This window comes from Syngnathus floridae, chromosome 4 (assembly GCF_059516105.1).
Source record: "Syngnathus floridae isolate MCC-2025c chromosome 4, RoL_Sflo_1.0, whole genome shotgun sequence".
NCBI classification, from domain to species: domain Eukaryota; kingdom Metazoa; phylum Chordata; class Actinopteri; order Syngnathiformes; family Syngnathidae; genus Syngnathus; species Syngnathus floridae.
The window spans coordinates 20,727,889-20,738,231 of record NC_142416.1 but is presented as its reverse complement, the minus strand read 5'-3'; the positions used below and the strand labels follow the sequence as shown (position 1 = coordinate 20,738,231).

The 10,343-nt window shown below is 47.3% G+C and overlaps 1 long non-coding RNA gene across 5 annotated transcripts; it reads right to left on the bottom strand.

Annotated features, from left to right (window-relative positions):
- Positions 1-624: 624 nt before the first annotated feature.
- Positions 625-10,343, bottom strand: LOC148399930 (uncharacterized). 5 transcript variants are annotated; one of them, XR_015857956.1, is made up of 14 exons: positions 9,539-10,343; positions 9,370-9,427; positions 8,453-9,289; positions 7,011-8,352; positions 5,942-6,945; positions 4,851-5,867; positions 4,039-4,593; positions 3,634-3,745; positions 1,993-3,533; positions 1,826-1,922; positions 1,399-1,727; positions 1,269-1,323; positions 1,147-1,201; positions 625-1,079 (listed from the first exon to the last, which is right to left on the bottom strand). It is a non-coding gene; the product is annotated as an uncharacterized LOC148399930 (long non-coding RNA). The 5 variants fall into 5 exon arrangements; XR_015857952.1 differs by having other exon boundaries at positions 4,851-6,945; positions 9,539-10,342; XR_015857953.1 differs by having other exon boundaries at positions 1,916-3,533; positions 4,851-6,945; positions 9,539-10,342.

The following is a 10,343-nucleotide window of genomic DNA, read 5'->3' as shown; positions in this document are numbered from 1 at the left end:
GGGTGGATGGATGGGTGGATGGGTTGGATGGATTGGGTGGGTGGCTGTATTTGGATGGGGTTGGATGGACGGGTGGGTGGCTGGACGGACGGGCGGACGGACGGATGGGTGGATGGATGGATGGATTGACATAGAACACATACAATACCCTGCCATACGCACAATACATACAATACAATACATACAATACATACAAAGTCTGGGAGTCCCTCCTAAAGCTGCTGCCGCCGCAATCCGACGTCCGGATAAGCGGTGGATGGATGGATGGGTGGGTGGATGGGTGGGCTGGGGTCTGGGTGGGCTTGGATGGGTGGTCTTGGATGGGTTGGGTGGGCGGGTGGATGGGTTGGATGGACGGATGGATGGACGGGTGGATGGATGGATGGATTGACATAGAACACATACAATAACCTGCCATACGCTGCCATACACACAATGCATACAATACAATATCATACCATACTATATGCTCTGCATCTGGGAGTTACAATTATAGACATTGAGTAGAGTGGCAATGGCATGATATTTTTGCAACAATTACACATACCAACTCCAGTTTTATATTTAAAATATGTATACAATTATCAGTATATTGTAATAAGTTATAATAATTACAAAAGTATCCGAATTATAATAATTTAATTTGATCATCCATCAACTCACTCAAAAATGTCGGCATGAATCGAGCAGTCGACTAAACGGGAGAAAATCACGCTCGCAAATGTTTGTTGCATAACGGAAGGGGGGCGGGCGGGCGCCATCTTGGAATAGATTTGAACATGACGTAACAAATTCGTCACATTCATCAGTTTGCATAACACGGAAATAGCACACTATATGTAACGCAACATTGTTAATTTGACGAAACACAACGCCAAAGAGATTTGAAATACTGTAGCGGCAAAACGACAGTCGCGGTGGCCGGGACGAGTGTGAAAAGATTTTCAAGATATTTGTTCGCATCAAACAAACAAGGCGTCCGTCGTGAGAAACGGCAATGAACGACAAACATTTGATAGCTTACCCGAGAAACCGCCACACGGTCGGTGGCGCCTGCATTTGATAACTCGCCTTGAATCCTGCAACAAACAAACAAGGCGTCCGTCGTGAGAAACGGCAATGAACGACAAACATTTGATAGCTTACCCGAGAAACCGCCACACGGTCGGTGGCGCCTGCATTTGATAACTCGCCTTGAATCCTGCAACAAACAAACAAGGCGTCCGTCGTGAGAAACGCCAATGAACGACAAACATTTGATAGCTTACCCGAGAAACCGCCACACGGTCGGTGGCGCCTGCATTTGATAACTCGCCTTGAATCCTGCAACAAACAAACAAGGCGTCCGTCGTGAGAAACGCCAATGAACGACAAACATTTCTTAGCATGTTAGCTTACCTGAGAAACCGCCTGCTGCGCGGGTGATTGCACCGGTATTTGACAACTTCCCCAATTCACCCGAAGACATGACGTCACATCCGTCAATTCAAATCTTCCTCGCCTGCTCGTCCAATGGTGCTTTGCACACTAGCGTACCACGTGACAGGCCACTTCACACGCGGGCGGTTGCACCTGTCGCTCACCTCAAGACTGAAAACTGCCTTCACAAACCTAAGTGCCACTTTGCCCGCCTCCTATCTCTGCCCAAATTCAGTCTGACCAATCACAGCGCAACTGAAATTGGCTTGACCACGCCCACCTCTCCGACAGGCAAGACTGAAACCTGCCTTCAAAAAAAAAAAAAAAAAAAAAAAGTCACAACCTTTATGCAGAAGTGAGAGAAAATCGACAAAGTACAGCTCGTGGGTAAGGTCGGGTCTCGAACCATGGTTCCATCGTGTTAGAGGCAATGACGTTTACCACTTGACCAAAGACTCGTGTCCATGACAGTGACAGAAGGGCAACCAACGCTCACCTCAAGACTGAAAACCCAAATAGTGTTGGCTCGTGAGTGAACGATTCGTTCAAAGAGATTCTAAAGATTCAGTTCACCTAAAAGAACTGGAATGCACATCAGTACTTGGGGAGCTTCCGTAGTTGGTCTTTTAGCAGGCCCCGCCCACAAGTACCTCCACATTGGGTCACGTGACTAACAGCTATTTACATACAATAAAATAAAGTATGAAAACGTTATTTAAAAACACACACAAAATCATACATACACAAGACCAATGCCGCTGGAACGAGCTGGACTAAAGGAAGACATCCGTTTAAATTTGGTCAGTTTTAAGAACTAAGGAAATCATGAATATTAAAAGAGGATTTTTTTTTTTTTTAAATGGCAATATTTTTTCATTTTTACATAGCTTGGAAATGTATTATGATGGAGGAGTTTACAGGTGCAGGCCGGAGGGGGCTCGGCCCAAAGGAAATTAACAGATGGAAATATTTAAAAACACTTGAGGTCACCATTAGATTCAGATTTATCATATATATATACACACGTATATAAATTAAATTTCCTTGAAGGGGATTTACACTGTACATGAAAGTATTTGTAACACCATCATCAGTATCTATAAAAACCTTCAGAGGGGAAAGAAGACAATAGCAAAGTGAAGGGATGGACTGATTTTAGACATCACCATATTTCATATTTCCACAGACAGATATAATTTTGATGTAATTCAATTCAATAAACAAATCATAATGTTAATGTACATTCTTGAAGCATACATCAAGTTGTGCAGGACTTGTGCCATAATGTATACATGTCTGATCATTTCTTTTTTATGGAACAGTCGCCCATCACCCTGCCCAGCCCCCCCTTGCTGGCACTACAGTGCTAACAAAAGTTCCACAAGCCTTTTTCTAATTTTATTTATTTTTTAAACTCTCATACGTTTCACCCATTCAGTAACATTTTTTAAAACTATATATTGGAGGAAATTCGACCTTTCAATTACTATTTAAAAAAAGCTGCAAGTGCAGCATCGATAAGTTCGTGCTCAACTCTTTTATTGTACATAGAGAGACAACTAGGGGCACAAACTTTGAAATAAAACCCCCCTTAATTTGATTTCCGATTGAGGTCTGCAGTGGAATTTGAAAAAGATACACAATGGTACAAGTCGTATGGCAAAATTGGACATTCAGCTCCACGTCAAAGTTCAGTTTGAAAAGTCCTCCCCCAAGTGGGCCGTCAATGGCAACCAAGCACAAGACAACGCTGGATCCAGACCAGCCACAACCACAGCGCACCTCGAAAGCAAGACCAACCATCAGAGCCCTAAACACTGTCCACACCTGCAACCTTTCCGTCGTGCACCCATAACCAAAGGCAACCACACTGCCCCCTCCTGGGCACATGATCCGCACACGTCGACTTTTGCAGCGCGATGCTTGATTCTTGACTTGATATGGCCATTGCTCCTTTGCATATGGCCATTGCTCCTTTGGATAGGCCATGGCTCCTTTGGATAGGCCATGGCTCCTTTGGATAGGCCATGGGTCCTTTGGATAGGCCATGGCTCCTTTGGATAGGCCATTGTGCCTTTTCATATGGAATTGTCCCATTCGGCTCTTCTTGCAGCCTACAAAAACACAGACAGCCATTAATTGTGTGCTGGGAAGCTAAAACTCGACAACCATTGTGTGTTGGGAAGTTGAAACTTGACAAAAACAGGTTTTCACCTGATTTAGGACTACTCTTCCTCAGTGTCCTCAACATCACTGAAAGGGCTCCTTCAAGAGCCTCCTGCTTGCTTTGTATAGAAGGATGCTGGCTGGGCGGCAGTTTTTAGTGCTACAAAAGACAAGCAAATGATTGCAACAAAAATAGACATTGAGTCGAGTGCCAATGGCATGATTTTTTACCAACAATTATACATACTAGGAGTTTTACATTTGAAAAAAAATATTATATTGTAGTAAGTTATGATAATTGATCAAAATTATAGTTCATCTTTGAATTTGATACATTCTAAGTAGAGTTTTACATTTGAAAAAAATATATAATCATCACATTGTAGTAAATTATGATAATTACTCAGGATTATAATTCATATTTTAATTGCATCATTCATCAACTCCCCTCACATTGGACAGATGATCCAGGTTGGCGGCGTCCAAGACGGGAGAAAATAAACCAGGCAAATGTTTGTTCCGTAACGGAACGAGAGCGGGCGGGCGCCATCTTTGAATGGATTTGGTCCGATTTTGGACATGACGTAACAGACGTTGCATTCTCCAATGCCAATGTTTAAAATGGACCACTTGAATTCAGTTCACAGTTTAATTGCAGTTCAGTGGTACACACACACAATTACAGTACAAACAGTTCATTTCATGATTAAAAAAAAACAACAGTAAAACAACAATATTGCAAAATGACGCGGCGCTGAGAGTGAAAGAAAGAGGCATCAAGCAGATAGCCAGTGTGCACACCCAGTGAAAAAGTGGAGGGAGGGAGGGAAGGAAAGAAAGGACAAAAGAAAAAAACAAAGTCATACTCTCCTTAAATGCTGGCTGGGCGCTTTGCCCTCGCCGCATCCGCACCCGTCCGTCTCGTGTCAGCCGCTCATCACGGGCGAAGGTTGGCTCCCTCCCCCCGGCCGGTATTCGACGTTTGGACTCATCCTCCGCCTCGTGCCACTGCAAAAAGAAAAACGGCACTCTGTTGCACGCGGTTCACTTCTGTGGACGTACTCATTACCTGTCTATTAAAGCGTGCTCCTATTTTAAGCTCCCTTTATTAATAGCGTATGTACACATGAATGTTTTTGTTTTCTTTTTATGTCTGTTCCTATATGAAGAATTCAATGCTTATAATTTCTTTCTTAGTTGTAAAGTGCTTTGAGCTGCATTTCTTGTATGAAAGGTGCTCTACAAATAAAGTTTTTTATTATTACCCTCTGGTCTCGCGGTCCTGTCCAGTCCCTCTCTGTGCAGGCACTCATCAGATCCAGTGCCCCAGCAATCCTGAAAGGCAGACATATTGTGGTGGTCTTTGCAAGGGGAAAAATTTCACTAGCACCCCCCACCCCCAACCTTGACTAAGGTAAGTTTGAATCAGGTAACTAGCGGCACGCACGGGCTGGCGCATGTCTCATACGGCCCTCCCGCATTGGAGCGATCCGGGTTATGAAATGTTTCACCCCTTACAAAAAGGGAGGGAGGGAGGGAGGGAGGGAGGGAGGGAGGGAGGGAGGGAGGGAGGGAGAGAGCGAGAGGAGATGAGAAGAGGCTTTGGTGCGCACTTAAGCGCAACCGGCCAGTTCCCCCTGAGTAGGGCTGGCTTGGCCCCGAGAGGAAAAAAAGAGGAAAACGTGACGTCACGGAGAGCGTCACGGAGAATCTCCTTGTCCTCGACACCGTCGACGACACTGGGACCCAGTCTGGCAGACATTATACCCTGGTATTCCACAAAGGGCAAGGTATAGCCACGTTCCACCCTGAGTGCACCAGGCCATGCAGGTACTGCCGGGCGTGTTGGAGAAAGAGAGCGAGAGAGGGGGGGGGGGGGGGGGGGGGAGAGGGGGGCAGGGGGTGTCTACTTTGCCGATTCGTATCTAGAGGGTCACAGCAACCCAAATGCCCGTGCGTGCTACTAGTTACCCTATTCAAACAGACGGGTAGGGAAAGCACAAAAGAAAAAACAAAGTCATACTCCCCCCAAAACGCTGGCTGCATCTGCACCCATCAGTCTCGTGTGGGCCGCTCGTCACGGGCCAAGTTCCGGGTCTGCTCCGGCCGGTGTTGGACTCGTCTTCCGCCTCGCACAAGTGCAAAAAGACAAACGGCACTCAGTTGCATGCGGCTCACATCTGTCAACGTACTCATGACCTGCCCTCTCCCCGGTCTTGTGGGTGCAGCCCAGTCCCTCCGGGTGCAGGCTGGCGCTCGTCCCATCCGCCGCCCCGGCAGCCCTGAACGGCAGTCAAATAAGGAAATCAAATTAAAACTAACAAGTGCGTTGCATATTGGATTGCCATGTCACCACCTCTGGCCAGCCTTGGCCAGTCATGTATCAGGCTCCTCGTCAACACTTGGCGACTGCTTTCTTTGGGTGATTCCTTCCTTTGCACCCCGCTCACCAATCGCGGGTCTGGTGGCCTCCGTCCACCGGCTCTTCGTTTCATACATCGTCTCTTCCACCTTGCAAGACAAGCACAAAAGTCTCGCTGCGCCGTCGCTTGCGCTTGCCGTCGCTTGCGCTTGCCGTCGCTTGCCGTCGCTTGCGCTTGCCGTCGCTTGCGCTTGCCGTCGCTTGCGCGGTCGCTTGCCGTCGCTTGCGCGGTCGCTTGCGCTTGCAGTCGCTTGCGCTTGCCGTCGCTGCGCGTTTGGCACTCAATGAGGGCTGCACAACATTTTGGAAAATCAATGATATGGCAGTATTGGGCCAGACCACTGCATTGAGGCAAGTTGTGCAAAATTCTTGGATGGAGGTTAACTATTTGATCGCAATAAGATCAGTTAGATGAGTTAACTTTAACTTACATCAATGACTTAGTCTTAACTCATTACAAATAGTTAGGCAAGAAAGCATGTTTCGTTTGAGACATGAAAAAAAAAAATCTTTGCTGTCTTAAAGTGCATGTCAATAACCTAGACCACCATATGGCAGTTTTCCAATACACGTGCAGCCCTACACACATGTCACCATTGGTGTCCAAATGGCAGCCTCGGGTCAACTTGATCAACACACCACACGACTGAACACGACACTGCTTTGTAGGACTAAATATCAATGGCAACATTTCGTGATTGATTTCATGAATTTGCGTCAAAGAATTCTGAATTTGTTTCAGTATGCAGCCCTCAAGCAGACATTGGGACACCGCTGGTGTAATTAAAAAAAAAAAAAAAAAAAAATCCATTTCACACGAAGCTGCGCAGGTCGACGCCTCCAGGGAAGCGGGTCTCCCTCAGAACTCGGCGACTTCAGAGCGATGCCACAGCGGTCCGTTCACCTCTGATCAGATCGTGTCACATCCCGGTCGCCATCTGCAGAAACAGAAACAAATGTTAGGAACTCAAAGAGCACCCCAAGTTGTCGGTCACTTGCTTACTTGATCACAGCGGCTAGCTCCTATTGGTGAGCGTCGCCCGGTCGGATGGGGCCGTGCGTCACCCCCCCCCTTTTGCGTCCGGCCTGCAAATGGCAGAACATGCAATGAGTTGGGCGCTGCTCGCATCACTACGTCTTCCTCGTGGACCCGCTCGCCCAAACACCGCCCCCTCACCTAGAGAACAAAGGACACACAGCTTAGATCAAGCACGACAGCGGTAGGTTAGAAAAAGACTAAATGCTACCGTCTCGCTCCAATGCTGTCCTACACCTAGGGGAGAACAAAGAACGCAAGTACCACAGCGGTGGTAGGTTAGGGTTAGATGACGTGCAACAGTGGCAGGTTAGAAAAAGACAAAATGGTACAAGTCAAATTGCAAAATTGGACATTCGGGATCGGCTCGCTCCGACGCCGCCCTACACCGATGGGGGAGAACAAAGAACGCAGCGAGCACGACAGTGGCAGGTTAGAAAAAGACACAAAATGGTACAAGTCATATGGCAAGCTTGGACATTGGGCTCCGCGTCAAAATTCAGTTTTGTCTCCATCCAAGTCACCACGTCCTCCCCCAAGTGAGCCGTGAATGGCAACCAAGCACAAGACACCGCTGGATCCAGATAAGCCACAACCTCTTAAGCAAGACCAACCGTCAGACCCCCAAACACTGTCCCCACCTGCAACCTTTCCGTCGTGCACCCATAACCAAAGGCAACCACACTGCCCCCTCCTGGGCACATGATCCGCACATGTTGACTTTTGCAGCGTGCTGCTTGATTCTTGACTTGATATGGCATTGCTCCTATGGATATGGCATTGCTCCTATGGATATGGCATTGCTCCTATGGATATGGCATTGCTCCTATGGATATGGCATTGCTCCTATGGATATGGCATTGCTCCTATGGATATGGCATTGCTCCTATGGATATGGCATTGCTCCTTTGGATATGGCGCTGCGCCTTTGGACAGGCCGCTGCGCCTTTGGACAGGCCGCTGCGCCTTTGGACAGGCCGCTGCGCCTTTGGACAGGCCGCTGCGCCTTTGGACAGGCCGCTGCGCCTTTGGACAGGCCGCTGCGCCTTTGGACAGGCCGCTGCGCCTTTGGACAGGCCGCTGCGCCTTTGGACAGGCCGCTGCGCCTTTGGACAGGCCGCTGCTCCTTTGGACAGGCCGCTGCTCCTTTGGACAGGCCACTGCTCCTTTGGACAGGCCATTGCTCCTTTGGACAGGCCATTGCTCCTTTGGACAGGCCATTGCGCCTTTGGACAGGCCATTGCGCCTTTGGACAGGCCATTGCGCCTTTTCATGTGGAATACTTATTCCATTCGGCTCCTCTTGCAGCCTACAAAAACACAGACAGACATTAATTGTGTGCTGGGAAGCTAAAACTCGACAACCATTGTGTGTTGGGAAGCTGAAACTTGACAAAAACAGGTTTTCACCTGATTTAGGACTACTCTTCCTCCGTGTCCTCAACATCACTGAAAGGGCTCCTTCAAGAGCCTCCTGCTTGCTTTGTACAGAAGGATGCTGGCTGGGCGGCCTGTTTTAGTGCTACAAAAGACAAGCAAATGATTGCAACAAAAATAGACATTGAGTAGAGTGCCAATGGCATGATTTTTTACCAACAATTATACATACTAGGAGTTTTACATTTGAAAAAAATATTATATTGTAGTAAGTTACGATAATCTATCAAACTGATAGTTAATACTTTAATTTGATACATTCTAAGTAGTTTTACACTTGAAAAAATACATAATCATGACAAGAATTATTAAAGATTATAATTCATATTTTAATTTCATCATCTACAACTCACCTCACATTGGACAGATGATCCAGGTTGGCGGCGTGGCGTCCAAAACGGGAGAAAATAACCCGCCGCGCAAACGTTTGTTGCGTAACGGAACGAGAGCGGGCGGGCGCCATCTTTGAATGGATTTGGTCCGATTTTGACACGACTTAACATATACGTTGCATTCACCAGTTTGCATGACACAGAAATGGCACACGCATAATATAAAATAATAAAAAATGGTTTAGCTGACTAGAGTCAAACTAACATTTCCTATAGTCAGACAAACACGCGCTTATCGGCGGCGTCATTGACGAACCGTCTACAGACAGACGAATGAAAAAATGCTGGCCAGCATGAAAAAAAACAACCGCGAAAGACATTTAAAATACCACCAAAACGCGCAACGACGCGACGCAAAGTGGATTGTGGCGTGCCGTGCCGTGCCGAAACCTCAAGCACTCCCTGGACAGCGAAAATCCTGCAAGAAATAATAAATGGCATCGTAAGAAACTGCAAACATTTGCTCACGGGCTAAATGGCCTGCGGCCTACAATTTACCTCCAGGCCCACCGTCGCGGTGGACGTGACGTTGCCGAGTCACGAGAGTACGACAATCCTGCGACAAACAAAATAAATTGAAAAAAAAGGCTTGTGAGAAAAAGCAACAAAGCGTGCCGTCGTGAGAAACGGCAGGAGACGACAAACATTTGCTAGCATGCTCGCTTACCTGAGAAACCGCCCGCCGCCCCCGCCGCCGCCGCCGCCGCCTCCGGCCCGCGCTCGGTGGCACCTGCATATGATAACTCCCCTTGAGCGAGCACACCTGTCTTCAATTGACCTAAAGCCCTGACGTCACATCCGTCGATTCAAATCTTCTTCTCCTGATCGTCCAACGGCGCTCGGCACACTGACGCCACCAGGTGGTCGCCAGGTGTCATGGTGACTACTGTGGAAAGGGTGGCTTCGGACTATCCGTTGAAACTTTCAACACCGAACATGTTTGGATGGAGGATACCCTATCAATAGGACCAAATCTCCTTTGGTTTCCGAGCAGGCTCTGGTCGAGTGGTTAACGCCATTGCCTTCAATCAAATGAAAATATTTGTATCGAGAGTTCATCCTAAAATGAATTGTTCTTGCAGAAATTCTGCCGCCGTTGCAGTGCTCCTGTGGACTCATTTTCAAGTCAGTTGCTAAGAAACACCACACCGTTGCACAGAGACAATTCTTGAGTCATATCAAATCAATGATTTTCAAACGGGTCCAAACAAGTTTTTCCCTCATGGCTACAAAGATCTTTAGATCTTTTCGTTCACTCTCGTTCACTGAAAACATTCGTTCTTTTGAACCCATCGTTCACTCACGAGCCAACACTACACTGCAGTAGTGATACACACACACACACACACACACACACACACACACACACACACACAGAATGATACGACAAACACGATGACACGACTTTTCACGCACCTGCACTTAACGAGGGAATCATGGGAAACATGTTGGAACGCGGCCCCGAGGACTAG